The sequence below is a fragment of the Tasmannia lanceolata genome, unplaced genomic scaffold, assembly GCF_043159265.1.
Source record: "Tasmannia lanceolata isolate RefF3 unplaced genomic scaffold, GAP_Taslan_0.1 ptg000016l, whole genome shotgun sequence".
NCBI lineage: Eukaryota > Viridiplantae > Streptophyta > Magnoliopsida > Canellales > Winteraceae > Tasmannia > Tasmannia lanceolata.
This window is the reverse complement of record NW_027518693.1, coordinates 17,255,773-17,271,758: the sequence shown is the minus strand read 5'-3', so window position 1 is coordinate 17,271,758 and position 15,986 is coordinate 17,255,773. Positions and strand designations below refer to the sequence as shown.

Here is a 15,986-nt window from a genome sequence, read left to right as displayed (position 1 = left end):
TGAACCTTCACTTAGTGAGGACACATCAAAGTTAACCAGAATTGCATAGTAGACGTATCTTTGAACTAGCTATTCTATTTGGTTAACCGGATACGTCACACACACAAGATTTCACCTATTTGGACAATTTCTAAAACCGACACATGTACTGGCCTTGTGTCTATATCTTGGTTTCGATGATCATAGCCCTCCAATCTATAGAGGTTTCCATAATATGCAACTCCTCTACAAATCGCAGGACTAGGATCATCCTATAGAAATGATTTTTTGGGCACAACCTATTTACATCGTGGCCCATAAATATGAAAACCTCTATAGATCGAGGGTTAGGATCATCCTATGGAAATGATTTTTGGGACACAGACCTACTTACATTGTGGTCCACCACTTGGATGGTTTGGATCGTCCTATGATATGGTCCGCACAGTACTTTTTGAAAAATACGGGACTATAAGGGCGTACACCATATAAAAACTCAAATAAGCCATACTCATATCATTTCCCCCTAAAAAGAAAATTTTCCCAAAGAAAATAATTTCCACCAGAAACATTTTTCATGGCATCCAAGCTGGCCGTGAGTCGCGACCAAGGTGAAACAATCTTCTAAAGTAAATAGTGAAGTCCCAAATCAAGATAAGGCTTTATGGGAATGATCAGTTTGGTCAAAGACTCAAAGATGAAGGCAAAGCAAAGTCATCCAACGTTTCGGTGGGTCCGTGATAATAAGACAAAAAAGTGAAGATCGAACCCCTAGGGCCAAAGATCGGGTCAAAAGCAAAAGTACTATCTAAGAGATCACATCAAAGTTCAACCAAATCCAACCAAACATATGCACTCTCAAAGCTTATCATCATCCGATGATGCCCGATCGGCCAAGGGGGGCACTAGTTTGATCAGATCATAGGCCTCAAATTGTTCCCCGCAACTACCCAAACTAAAGTAGAAACCTTACAGAGTTTCCCTATATTGTCCTCATTAGATGCCCCTGTCACTTCAAGACCAACCTCATCTTTTCTTTCTTGAGTTTTTATGTGTTGTCAGTTGTCTGGAGGGACATACACGTATTTTTAAATATATATACTGGGTTCACAATCCACATTATTCAAAGTTTCAAAGTTGGTCTATGTTGTCATCTAACAAATTATAAGGAAATCTTCCCCATCAAAGATCAGGTCAACCAGAGAGGTAGTAGAAGATCCAGATCGATCTACCATGACCAATCAAGATTAGTTCTTTATTCTTCTTTTGTATTGTGCTCATGACAATCTAGAATAACAAAATAGATGGTCTAGATCCACTTATCCCAGTGTTACAATATGACCCTACAATACCAATGCAGTAGTATAGTAGTATTCTTCTCTGATAATACATTAAAGAGCAATGTCATATTGTACTATCATAAGGAGTTCTTATATGATGGATGTTCAAAAGAAAATTATGGGTGGGCAAGATTACAAGGGAGGACCTCTTGATCATTGATTGAAACCATTTATTAACTTTGACATTGGAGACATGATATACATTCACCCCCTTTTCTTTCCCAGGACACCTCCTTGTAGTTTAAAACGAGTAGCCATAAATACAATAGAGGGGGTGCCCCTGGATATTGTTATGGATGGGCCATACACCAAAATTCTCTATTTTCAATTATTGTAAGACTCAAATTTGTGGCCTTTAAATGAACAACTAGGAACTTAAAAAAGGGAAGTGATATTTACGCCCCTTTTCATCACCAGGGACGGACCTGGTGCCAGTATACCAATGACTAAAGGGGGCCTAATGTACTTGATGTCAGAAGAATCTAGTGGCCTTGATTGCCACGTACACTGGCGCAGTGTTTCCCTGGTGATGAAAAGGGGCGTAAATATCACTTCCCTTAAAAAAAGGTCTAATTCATCAAGAAAGTCTCCACGAATCAAAGGATTAGGAACTTTGGATTGTCAAACATCTAGAGGTTCTATCCTTAATCTGTCTTGACTTTTAAAAGTGAAGGGGAAGGTTTGAGTTTGATTGATATTAGACGAGTCTAAGGAGTAGGTGAGTGAAATAAATGAGATAGGGTCTCATTTGGGCTGTGCTTTTAATGCATTTCTATGCAATGCACATGCCAAAGAGATTGGCAGAAAATAGAGAGGTGAGGAGACAATTCTTTCATATTCATATTCATTCAGGTCACGTCGAGGGTCCTCATCTCAAAAAGCTAGAGATTTTACATGGAGTGCGCGTGAAGTCTAGTATTTTTCCAAAGGTACAGTGACCTTCATAGGATGATCCAGGCCACAACGTAAATAGGCTGTACGTACCCTGGAGATCATTTTCATATGACGATCCTAACCCTCTGATCTGTAGAGGAACTGAACATTATAGTAACCTCTATAGATCAGATGGTTAGGATAAATGGATAATCCTGTAGAGACAATCTAAGGGGTACAACCTATTTATGTTGTGGCACGACAAATGAACGGTTTGGGTCATCTATGAAGTGGGCCCAGTGTTCTTTTTGGAAAATACTGGACTTCACACGCACACCATATTAAACTCTATAAATCCAAGCCTCCTTTTTAGCTGTGCTAATGCAAGTCACTTCAAAACTTCCACCCAGCCCCTCTCTCTCTCTCTCTCTCTCTCTCTCTCTCTCTCTCTCTCTCTTGGTTTGTTAGAATCAGGAATGAGAATAGATGTCCGCATTCTGATTCCATTAGAATCAGGATACCCCCTCTTGGGCAGAAAACAAATGCACTCATAAGTTTTCTCACGAAAATAGATGAGACCATAGAATTCCTTTGGAAAACAGATAGCACCATAAATTTCTGCACCCATTCCTCCCTAGTTTCAATTTGCAAATAGCATACGTTTCCATCACAAGAAATGCGTGATACTAAGTTGTTTTCCTAAAGCTTTGCCTACATGCCTATAGTGAGTGACATTCAATGCCTCAAAGTACATGAAGACTCCAAGCTAGCTTCATCATAAATAGTGCATGTGAATTGTGAAGTCCCGTTGCGTGTGGATTACTGGAATCAAGAATCCTAATCCGATTCCTATTCCTATTTCCTTGGAAATAGAATGGAAAAAATTAAATTAAAAAAAAATAAATCAATGAATTTTTCATTCCGACTAGGGCAAATTAGAATATCACCTATTTGGGGTGGAAACAGATTCCACCATTTCTCCTCCATTTAAGTCCACCCTGCTGTCAATGTTGCCCCTTCATTCCATTCGTTTTTTTGGAGCCAATTGCTGGGATCACTGATTCCGGCATACATGCTTTTATCTTTGAGTTTTTACAAGGTAAAAATGTAGTGGTAACAATTGAGAACCTCAATATTCGACTTCACTGTAAAAACAATCATTGTTAAGATATGACCTTAATCTACAACCTTGGGCACTACATGTGTGGTCAATATCATTGATTTGTTGAACTCTATGAGCTGGCTTATACAATACGAGTCCGATGGTCATTGATTTAATGGGTCAGTTCAATGATACGGACAGTGAGGGAGAATCCTAGGTGTAGAAATAGGATCAATTAAATATGACTGGTCCTTATGCTTCGTGTCCACCTCTATATATGTCACGGGGATGGGGGATTGTTAGATGGAAAATACATTAGATAACAGGGGCATGAGAGAGGGCTCACTTAATATACAGCCTATCTAAAGGTTCAGATTGTTCCACAGATATGGATTTTCTCTAAAGATCTAAATCAATGGCCTTGATATGGCACAAGTGTTCTACGTTTACTGTGACAGAAGCGAGTTCACAGGGGGTTTAATTGTAATCATTAAATAAATAAATTTGGTAATTGTTGCAACTAAGGGTCCATAGCTCAGTGGTAGAGCATTTGACTGCAGATCAAGAGGTCACCGGTTCGAACCCGGTTGGGCCCTTTGAAAATTTATTTTGTTGCATAACCCAACAATAAAAGTCCTAACAGATAAATTATTTGAATAGAACAAATAGCCACTTCTTTCTTTGCATTTTTTTTTTAATTGCTTAGCTACCACGTAACAACACCAAAAGTTATGTTAATAATGTGATTGCATGTAAATATTCAGGCACAAGTCCTCGCCATAGATGGGCGATCACCAAAATCAACCTCTACGTGACATTTCAAAGCCTCTAGTTTGCGGAGGCTCTTGTAATGAAGTATTCCTTAATTTTTAATTTTCCAACCGCTCTCCCTGATCGGCTGATTTTTTTGGTGTAAAAAACAACGCAAAAAAAACTGTTGGTGAGCTTAAGTGCACCATTTTTTCGGTGCGCTTAAGTTGTTATATGAGAGAACTGTTGGTGCGCTTAAGCTTACCATTTTTTTTTGATGCGCTTAAGTTGTTATAACGCCTCCCATTCGTTTAAATGTTTGGGTCCCGCTGGGTCCTGCTTAAGCGCACCAATGGGAGGCGTTATAACAACTTAAGCGCACAAAAAAATGATGTGCTTAAGCTCACCAACAGTTTTCTCTCTCTCTCTCTCTCTCTCTATATATATATATATAGAGAGAGAGAGAGAGAGAGAGAGAACATTTTCTACACACTTGTGTAGGTAAGTTACCTACACACTACCTTAAAATACGGTGGGGGCCCACATTGTTTGGGTGATCCAAACAATTCATTTGAATGGTCCTCACATAGATAGGGTGTCCACAAAAAATCAGATCAATAGGATAATCCCAACCCTATGATTTGTGAAGGTAAAATGGACGTATATAATAACCTTCACAAATTAGTCCATTTTTTGCCTCCATAGTTTGAATGGTTAGGATGATCCTATGGAGGCAAAAAATGGACTAATTTGTGAAGGTTTATACAAGTCCATTTTATCTCCACAAATCGTAGGGTTGGGATGATCCTATGGATCTGATTTTTTGTGGACACTATCTATGTGAGGACCATTCAAATGAATGGTTTGGATCACCCAAACAATGTGGGCCCCCACTGTATTTTAAGGTAGTGTGTAGGTAACTTACCTACACAAGTGTGTAGGAAAGGTTCTCTCATATATATATATATATATTATTTTATTTTTTGCATTATTTTTTTCATAAATTTACCCACCGTTTTTACTTTTTTCTTTTTCATGGAATCTACGTAGAATTTATTTAAAAAAATCTTTAATTATTAATGCAAATAATAAAATCACAATCTGTCCTCTTTCACTTTCCTTCCTTAGTTCCCTATCAAAGCCGGCGGCCCTTTTATATATACAACTCAAAATAGTAACCATCTAATCCGGCGGCCCTTTTATTTTAATCTTATCCATTACGGGAAAAACCAAAGACCGTCTAGTTGATGGTCCAGTCCCCAATTTTTTGTTTCATTCATTAATATCTCACCTGTTTCACCAACAATCCTAATCAAAATGTTCTAATATTAGAGACCCTCTCGGCCATTTCCAAAACCAAGTTCATGTTCTTCTTTTTCAGGAGAGAATTGTCACCCATGCAATGATTTAGGGTGTGTTCTATAACCATTCTCCAAGTGTTTCTATGCCTTTTCCATTTGAAGTCAGTTTGGTGGCACGTAGTTGCCTTGTTGAGTAGTGGTGAATTAGATCTATAATAGCAGTGAAACAGTCTCCTAGAAGGGTACTGGCAAGTAGTGTTTAGCCCTCAACCAAAGTAGTATCCTAGAGCGGTGTCACTACCAAAATAAGGGGGGCAATAAGGGTGTTATTGCCAACAGAAAGAGGGGAGAGAAAAAGAGATGAATGCCAAATCCATAGACTCTACTAGCGAAAAACGACTTTTTTCAAATAGTTCGGTGATGGGCAAAAGTCATGCTAGATGTGCAAGGGAGCGAGGCAAGGCAAAAGTAGTCTCCTAGTAGTTTGAATTAAAGCACTACAAGTAGATCAACCATTGAAAAAACACTACAAGGAAATGTTGTGACACTCCAAAATGGGTCAAAACACCTAGTAAACCTTAGAAATTATGCAACCAAACAGGACCCAAGTGGGAAAGAAGAGAGGTAGATGAGCACAAAATGGGCAAGAAAAATGGAGTGCAAAACACAACGGAAACCAAAAAAAGACACAAAAATGGCCAAAAACAACAGGAAAATGTAGAGAAGTGGGACAATGGCGTTCTTTGCCGATGACCCGTTTTGCCTATTAATATAAATCAACTACTAAATACGGCTTAAAAATCAGATTTTGCAGGTCGCAGAGTCAGCTCAACACAATTCAATTCTACATGTTTCGCGCCCTAAGACGAAAATAAATAATAAGCATTGAAGAACACATCGTTAAAACCCACATAGGTGGCATTTCACTCAAGAGGGGCTACGATTTTTTTATATTTTGGCTAAATGGTCTAGGCATTAGGTGCTAAAATCCCAATGCGTAAACTGTAATTAGTACATAGTTAATTTGCCCATGGGCGTTTAGGATACTCTTAAAAATTATTTGAATATAATTTTTCAAAAAAAAAAAAAAAAAGTGACTTCCCGTGAACAAAAATCGTTCACGTGAAAAACATATGCTTTTAAGAGTGAATTTTTTAGGAGGTAGAGATGGTGTTGCTCCGAAATGAATAAGACAAAATCTGCTAAAAAGTGAGCATGTGGATGTTCTCTCATACAAAAGTGAGCCGTGAAATGGCTTTCCACGAACTTCCCTAGCAAATCCCATGTATACTAGATTTGTTAAATAATTTCGCAGAAAGCCATTTAACGGCTCACTTTTGCAGGAGAGAATAGCCACCTCAAATGAATTAAATGAGTAAGACAATCTACTAAAAAGTGGGCCTGGTGGCTATTCTCTCCTGCAAAAGCGAGCAGCCAAATGGCTCTCCGCGAACAAGTATTTATTAGCTAAAGAGAAATTTACATGTATATGACAATTACATAGCCATTTGAAAAGTTATAAGGTGTTTAATACTTATAACTTCACATTTATAAGATATTAAATAACCAGAGAGAGAGAGAGAGCCAAGCAATGTGCACATGATCTTGGACCACCACAGTGTACCCTATTACAGTTGCGCCCCCCACCCCCACGACCACCATAATTGGATGATCCTAGAGAGTACCCTATTACAATTGCGTCCCCCACCCCCACGACCACCATAATTGGATGATCCTAGAGAGAGACCTATGCAATGTGCACATGATCGTGGGCCACCACAAGTCTACCCTATTACAGTTGCGCCCCCCCCACCCCCACGACCACCATAATTGGATGATCCTAGAGAGAGAGAGAGACCTATGCAATGTGCACATGATCGTAGGCCACCACAAGTCTACCCTACTACAGTTAGCCCCCCCCACCATAATTGGATGATCCTAGAACCATGATTAATAAGGCCCTGTTTGTTTTGGATTTTGAGAACCGGTTGTGAGTCCAACAGCAATTATTGGGCTCAAAATTAAACATAAATTTGAGTCCAATAATCAGTTTAGGACACACAATCAGTTCTCAAAATCCAGAACTTAGGCAGGTTTTTGAGAATCATTGTTGGAAGTACGATCACTTTTGATTATCATGGCTTATATAGATGGATACCATTATAAATTGAAGGTTCATCCAAATACAGTTTGGGCTCTCATAATTAAGGGAAGTGATATTTACGCCCCTTTTGATCACCAGCGACACCCAATGTCAGTGTATCAATGACAAAAAGGGGCCTAATGTACTTGATGTTACAAAAATCCAAAGACTTTGATTGCAACGTACACTGTCAATGGGTGTCCCTGGTGATCAAAAGGGGCGTAAATATCATTTCCCATAATTAATGCTCCATAAATTTATAATATCTTATATCTTATTGCTAGACCAGAAATCTACATTGTTCCTACATTATAATCTCTTATTTCTAATACTTATACTTAATAAAGAAAAAAATAGAAAAATCTATTGATATAAGATATAAGAGAGTAACTTGTTAAAAAATGTTGTTCAAAGTATATTTAATTTACTATATGTAGGTACAACATAGGAGAATAGAGAAAAAGGAAAATAGAAACGAAAATTGGGTCAAAATTGAAAATTCATATCCTAATCGCATTTTATACCACAAGCATTCTGACATGATTGGAGGATGCGTATATATAGTATGTTTCTAACCAAAAGACCGTAAGACCGTCGACTTATCTCTCCAACTCATCTGTCTCAAACGACAAGAAGTGTAAGACAGCTCATCTCTCTTCCCACCCTATCCCACGGTATTAAATGCTAAAATGAAATGAAATATAAGGGTTGGTGAGATCGCAAGAAAATTGAGAGACAGACTTATTTTCTAATACTTAATATGGTCTAATATTTTATATAGAAAAAAACCACCTGGAATATAAAATATAAGAGCCCCAACTGTAAGACTTGAACTGTAGCGGTTCACATTACTGTTTTTCATTTGTAATCAAACAATGGAAAACCAAGAAATTCTGCAAAAGTTCTTTTCCAAACAATTCTTATAATGCAGACAGGGCCTAAATGACTATCTAACTAACAAAATCATGTAAAAGCACTGCCACAAAAGAAGGGTATTCCACTACTTCATTTAGGCCGTCTCAGGCTGACATGAAAATTTTTTCCGGGGAATTTTAGTTTATCAAGTGGTGAGAGGCGGCTAGGGAGGATGGGAGGAGAGACTAGGGAGGGCAGGAGTGAAGAGAGGGTCAGAAAAGGCTGAGAAACAAGGAAAAGAAAAGCTCTAATCAACATAAAATTTATTTTTTGCCTGATTTTGAGCAACTTCTTAGCATCTCCTCAGTCACAAGAACTCAAGTTTCTTCATCTCCCACCCATAGTAGTCAACCCATGACTCGACTCGTGACTCGATTTCTTGATTTTATGACTCTTGACCGGTAAGAATTTTTGACAAGAAATGAAATTTAGTTGAAAAAATATAATTATATATCAAAAGATGAAGCATGTAAAAAATATAATCCAATAGCACATAAATAAAGCACTAAGCCAGAAATATAAATAACCATATGCGTGTAACTTTCATGCACAAAAATTAATTAAGTTCTAAGTTCCAACTTCAAAGTTTTCAACCATCAAAACAACGAAGCCACTCATAAGAGTCTTATTTTTTCGAGCCAACTCCCAGCGACTCGTTCGAGTCACCAGACAACTTAGATTAGTCTTCAACAGAGGTGAGTCACCCATGCAACTCGCCTCGAAAGACCATCGACTCGACTCGACTTGAGAGTTGACTCGTACGACTCTTAAGAGTTTGGCAATTTGCAAGTCACCCATGCGACTCGCCTAGAAAGCCCAATGACTCGACTCGACTCGGGAGTTGACTTGTACAACTTGTAAGAGTTTAACAGCTATGCTTCCACCCTCCATAGCCCTCTCTCATTACTTGATAAACAAATATCCCATGGAAAAAATTCATGGTTACCAAACATGGCCTCAGTGACATGTAAAGCAGAGGGATGCATCAGAGAAAAAAATGATAGAAATATACACCTAGTGACCGGTCTGCAAACATATAGTTTCAGTACCAGCTTTCAGATCAATAACATCCTCATGTACTGCCTCACTATGGTTGCATCACGTCCTGCCGGGCCACGCAGAATGAGTAGAACTGTTTTCTAAGACACAGAAACTGTTTTCTAAGACAGAGAACAGGTAAATTAGATGTAAACATACCAAAATATCAAACCTTTTGTGGTTCAAAACCTTGGCTTATATCATTGCCATGCCCAAGATGAAAAGGAATTCGCTTTGATTATATTTTCCAAAAAAAAAAAATGGAAGAGAAGAGCATATCATAACAAATGATTCCATCACACAAAGTGCATATTAGAGTTTGGTTTTTCTATAACTGTCCATTGTGAGTGACTGTGTGATAAAAGAGGATGCTGATTTTTTTTTGAATGATTAAAAAATATACTGATTAGCGAATTATAACAAACGATTCCATCAATCAAACTTTTTTTAACAGTAATTCCATCAATCAAACTGCTGGCATTAAAAAAAGGCTAATGATATTGGCACTACCATGTTTTAATAATTTCACTAACTCACCTTGTTTTATTTTTTAACCAGCTGTCAAAGGTTATTACAGTTTTCAAAAAGCTCTGGAAAGCAAATTAAAAAAGAAAAGGCAAGGTGAGTTAGTGCAATTACCAAAACATGGAAGTGCCAGCATCAGTCGCCTACAAAAATAAATGAATATATTGATACCTTAAGGTTTCCACTAATCTCTGAAAAGAGATGTTTAGTGAGCTCTTCAGAATGCATGGTTCTGTATTCTTGGTGGATGAAAGCACGCTGTGCTATATCACCATGGGCAATAATTTTGACAACCTCTTTAGTGTCGCAGCCTAGCCTAATCCGAAACAAAAATCATCACAGTGCAGTCAGTATAAAATTTTTGTGGAGAAATTAATAGACATTTGGTAAGTTCATCAGAATAAATGGTTATGTATTATTGCTGGATAAGAGCATACTGTGTTACATTATGATAGGCAAGAATTTTGACAGCCTCTTCAGTGTCGCAGCCTAATCTTGAACAGAAATCATCACAATGCAGTTGGTATTAACATTTTTTGGAAAACTAATGTTTTGGGAACTGGTATTGCCGCTCAAATCATCTGGTATTTTCCACCCATCTCTTTTACTAAAATTTGTGTGTTAAAAAAGAAAAGGAAAGGTGAGTTAGTGCAATTACCAAAATATGGAAGTGCCAGCATCAGTCGCCTACAAAAATAAATGAATATATTGATACCTTAAGGTTTCCACTAATCTCTGAAAAGAGATGTTTAGTGAGCTCTTCAGAATGCATGGTTCTGTATTCTTGGTGGATGAAAGCACGCTGTGTTATATCACCATGGGCAAGAATTTTGACAACCTCTTTAGTGTCGCAGCCTAGCCTAATACGAAACAAAAATCATCACAGTGCAGTCAGTATAAAAATTTTGTGGAGAAATTAATAGACATTTGGTAAGTTCATCAGAATAAATGGTTATGTATTATTGCTGGATAAGAGCATACTGTGTTACATCATGATAGGCAAGAATTTTGACAGCCTCTTCAGTGTCGCAGCCTAATCTTGAACAGAAATCATCACAATGCAGTTGGTATTAACATTTTTTGGAAAACTAATGTTTTGGGAACTGGTATTGCCACTCAAATCATCTGGTATTTACCACCCATCTCTTTTACTAAAATTTGTGTGTGGGAATACAATATCTCTTATACTTTAGGTAGCAAAAACTAATCAAAATATCAAATTCTTTAGAAAATGAGAGTGCAATCCTATACCTCTACTATCAGAAACTTAACCTTTTGATTTAAGAATTTTAAAGGAACCATGATGTAGTTAATAGTTATTAGTTCTTACAAATAAAAGGAGCACTCCACTATTACTTTTCTGTAACTCTGTTCACATGTATGGGACTCTTAACTTAATGTTTCATAAATTCATCATTGTGTAGTCGCAAGTTAAAATTCTCACCCTTGTGTCACGGGGACGCAGTTGGTATTAAAAAAGTGAACCCTGTCGAGGATGGGGGCCAATGATAGTGTAAGTTGGGTTAGGTTCCCACATGTATGGCGCGTTTAGACCAGTGCTTGAGGTTTAACTATGTTGACTCCTCAACACCGCGGTATGTCTTGTGGGTAGGTCAATCTTCAGGCTTTTCGTGAGTTCGTACCTCACAGTACGCAAGTGTTATGATGGAATGATTCATGGCACATTCTTGTGCCTTGGATGACCAAACCTTCAGATTTGGTGGACATGGTGAACTCAATGCCCTATTCTATAGTGAGCTTCAGCTATCCGAGCAAGAGAGTGGACTTGTGCCATCAATTTGTAAATGGTCCCATGATGCGGTGGCGTGAGTGCCTAAGTATAAGGATTTGGTGGAGTGGAGCATAGCTGGACTTGACCTCACCTGGTTTTAGTTTTTACTACTATGCGGGACTTCAATCCCGTAGATCGGTTCATGGCATAAGTCTATGCCTCGAACAACCTTGTCTTTAGACTTGGCGGATTTGGGCGTTGCATCAAAATGCCTTAGACCGGATGAACTTGCCCTTAGTTTGAGGGCCTTGGGTTCGATAAACTCGTGATGCAGACTGATCATGAAAAGTGTGTTTTGAAAAGTGTGTTTAAAGTGGTGCGCAACAACAACAAGATAAGCAACACAAGTGGGCTTGAATGACTTTGAGATCATGAGCACATGCAAAGCAACAAGAGGTATTAGGCGTGTAGGGCCTTCAGGGCCTTGGACTGCAGAAGGCCAGTCTTAGAATATGAGCATGTTAGGGTGCTGCACGGGTTTGCCAAATGGAAAAAGTGAAGGCCCATGACATTTGCCACGAAATTCTTCGAATCACCGTAGCCGACATTGTTGCTTTAGAAGTATCAATATCCCATGCATGTTATGGAATTCTTGTTGGAACAATCAATACAACACTTGGACTTATGAGCATGTACCCACGGAGATAAAGACATCAATCTTTTCACTAAAGAGTTTCATATGAGAATCTTCTCCTCATTTCCATCCTCCACGACTGGACACCATGTAATTTCATGTTCTTAACGGGAAAACCAAAGACCGTGAAGCACATAAAATCTACCTTGACAAAAATTATCAAGACAATCATTTCAGGGACTTCGACTCTCAATGATCCGGAATACAGTACAACTCAAACATCGAAAGAGTAGAAAGTGAAATAATAGGAAAATGTAAATGTAAGAGAGTTACACGCCTAAGGAAAGGCGAATTAATTCTCTATCGACTTGTGTGACAACTTGCAAATGGAAGAAGAAGTGAACTTCAAGCAAAAGGGAAATGAAGAAAAAGCACAACCCAGAAGGAAAAATTCAAAGAAAACTTTTGAGGGTTCCCATTTCATAGATATTGTGTTGATTCTCAAGGCATTTTTATTGAAATATGTCCGAGACCCAGAAAGTGAAGTAAAAGGAAAATGCAAATGTAAGAGAGTTACATGCCTAAGGACAGGCAAATTAATTCTCTATCGGCTTGTGTGACAACCTGCAAATGGAAGAAGAAGTGAACTTCGAGCAAAAAGGAATTGAAGAAAAAGCACAACCGAGAAGGAAATATTCAAAGAAAACTTTCGAGGGTTCCCATTTCATAGCTATTGAGTTGATTCTCAAGGCACTTTTAATGCAAATCTATCCAAGACCCAGAAAGTGAAATAAATGGAAAATGTAAATGTAAGAGACTTACATGCCTTGTGAGGAGGTATGGTCCCGTTTGCTGTTATGTGGGAGATTAGGAAGGAGTGCAACCCAAGGTTTTTAAAGACAAAGAACCGTCGATGTGCTAGATGTCAACATTAAAATCTCTTTGATCCCATGGGGTAAAGTGTACTATCCCAGATGGACGTAGCTAAACTTTGATGTTAGCTCTAAGGGCAACCTAAAGGGATATTCTCAGATATAAGTGACACCATTTTCTCCTTATCCGAGCGACCGGGTCTATTGTCCAAACAAACTCAAATGAGGTTGAATTTTAGGCCCGTATAGAAGGGTTAAAGCTCCTCTCTAATTATAATAGCATGTATGGGTTGAAGGTCGTTAACTTACCAACTTCTCCAAAAGCTTAAGCTGTTGGAGAAAGGCGTTATTTATCTTTTATACTTTAACACTCCCTCGCACGTGTGGCCCACTTGGCAAACACGTGGCACATGTGGTCCCACTTTGGGCCGACCATTGCATGTGGATTTTTGCTATCCGGGAGGTTTAAACTCGAGACCCTTGGCTCTAATACCATGTTAACTTACCAACTTCTCCAAAATCTTAAGGCGTTATTTATCTTTTATACTTTAACAAAGGTAACACATCTAATGTCATATCATCAGCATCAAGGAAAATTAACATCGCTGAGACGACAACTTCATCTTGCAATTAGAGATATTTCTACTACGATGGAGATCAGTTTCTATTGCATACATCGCCTAGCTAACACAATGGCTGACGAACTAGAAAAAAGTAGAGCCACTAGAAAAAGTTTGATTGTTTCCAATGCAATCCCTATCCTATAACCGTGTCTAGTTTCTCTGATGATCGCTTTATTGCTGTTTCTGCTTTGTATTGGGACTCCTCGCCCCCTGGTTCAAGCTTTTTAATAAATTTTGTCATATCTCAAAAAATTGCAATGTTTTTTTTACAACCAATTGAAAGAATTAATAACAATTGGGGAAGTTTGAGTGATATTTTTGGAGTGAGATTTTCAAGTGCATTACACGTGAAGAAAACATTTAGCTCATATAGCCACACTTATGAATGGTTCCGAAATAGTATGTTATTCAACCACATCGTTTCCTCCCCAAGGGTATATCCTGAGCTTTGAGATGTGAAAGGGATTGAATGTGATGGTGGAAGAAGATTCCTAATAGGGAGATTTAGGAAATCAGCAAAATAAAGACTCCCTCATCTTGAGGGAAACCTTTCTGAAGTTGGCTTTCTTGAAAATTCGTTCGATTCTCCAATTTGCGTGGACCCAAACAATCCCAAATGAAATTGACATGGTCCTCAAGGTCGGAAATTGAGATATCGTGCCAAGAAAGCTTACCAATGACCCAATCTTCATAGGAAGTGTCTTCTACAAATGAGTCAGACCATTACACGAGAACTTGCATAACAACTTGATTGTTTTGGTTGATAAAATGCTGATCTAGGATGGCCAATGGTTTCAGTTAATTCGCCCCTCATCGTCAACCATGGGAAGTAGGGTTTCGGGTACCACCTGATTTCCAAGTTTTTTCCTCAAGAGAAGTGAAAGACCGGGTGAATTTGACAAGCTTGTAAGCAACCTTGCCAGTTTTTTTTGTAGTACTCGATAGGGCCCAAAGTACTTGAAGCTAATTTGTAACTGCATCGAAGTGCAACTGTCTGTTTGCTACGGTGCAAATAGGCGCTCTTCTTCATACGTACTTGAGTTTGGTGCAATTTTTCTTGCAGCAACTGGATAACTAATTCATGCTCAAGGAGTGTACTTGTCACGTTTTGAAAGTAAGGGTTAGAGTTGAATGTGTCAGAAACTAGAGGAGGTGTCTCTGTATTTTCCCTTACTTTTTTTCCAAATTGGCTATACAAGAGTCACTGGAGATATAAGACATGCATATGAGGTGGTTGTCCATATAACGCCTCATATTGCGTCATTTTCATAGCAGTGTGAAAGTTGGCATTATACTAACACTCCGCGAGAAAAAGCAAGTTGATCCATTGCTTGGGTTGATCTCGTCATGCATCAGAGATAGCTCTCGAGGCACTTGTTAATGATTTTTGTTTGCCAATCGATTTGCGAATGATACGCAGAACTCATCTTCAATTGAGTCCCTTGCAAATGGAATAATTCTGCCCAAAACGGGTTGTAAACACTGCATCGTGGACACTAACAATCAATGAAGGCCTCCCATGCAGTTTATAAATGCTGTCAAGGAAAACTTCTACCACGTCTTTAACCATATACGGATGCAATAATGGAATAAATGTGCAGACTTTGAAAGTCCATCATCGACAACAACAAAAATCACATATTTTCCATGCGACATAGGCAACCCCCAATAAAGTCAATAGAGGAAGCTGAGAAAGAGCATCAGCCACTTGATTTTTAGCCCCACTTTCGTATACAATTTCATACTTGTAGCCAAGAAGTTTAGTGAGCCACTTTTGTTGAGCCGCCCTTGCGATACTTTGCTTCAAGTATATACTTGAGACTCGCATGATCAGTGCGAATCTGAGAGTGATGTCCAAGCAGGTATTTGCCTCCCCTTCTCCACAGCAAAAACAATTGCAAGCATTTCTTTTTCATAAGTTGATAGGCCTAGGTGCTTCTCTGATAGAGATTTGCTTAAGGCAATTGAGCATCCTTACACGAGTACAACCCCCAATCCCGCGCCAGAAGCTGGACCCCTTCAAGAAATCTCGTAAGGCAAGCACCGGTGTAGTCGTCATGTCTCCTTTAAGGCTTCAACGTACTCTTCAGCATCCGATGTCCAATTGAAATTGTCTTTCTTCAACATTTGTGTGAGGGCTCGGCGGATCTTGTCGTAGT

General features: G+C 38.6%; 1 non-coding gene across 1 annotated transcript; it reads left to right on the top strand.

The window, feature by feature from the left end:
* The first annotated feature begins 3,818 nt into the window (after positions 1 to 3,818).
* On the top strand, positions 3,819 to 3,890 carry TRNAC-GCA (transfer RNA cysteine (anticodon GCA)). Its single transcript has one exon. It is a non-coding gene; the product is annotated as a tRNA-Cys (tRNA).
* Positions 3,891 to 15,986: the final 12,096 nt, after the last annotated feature.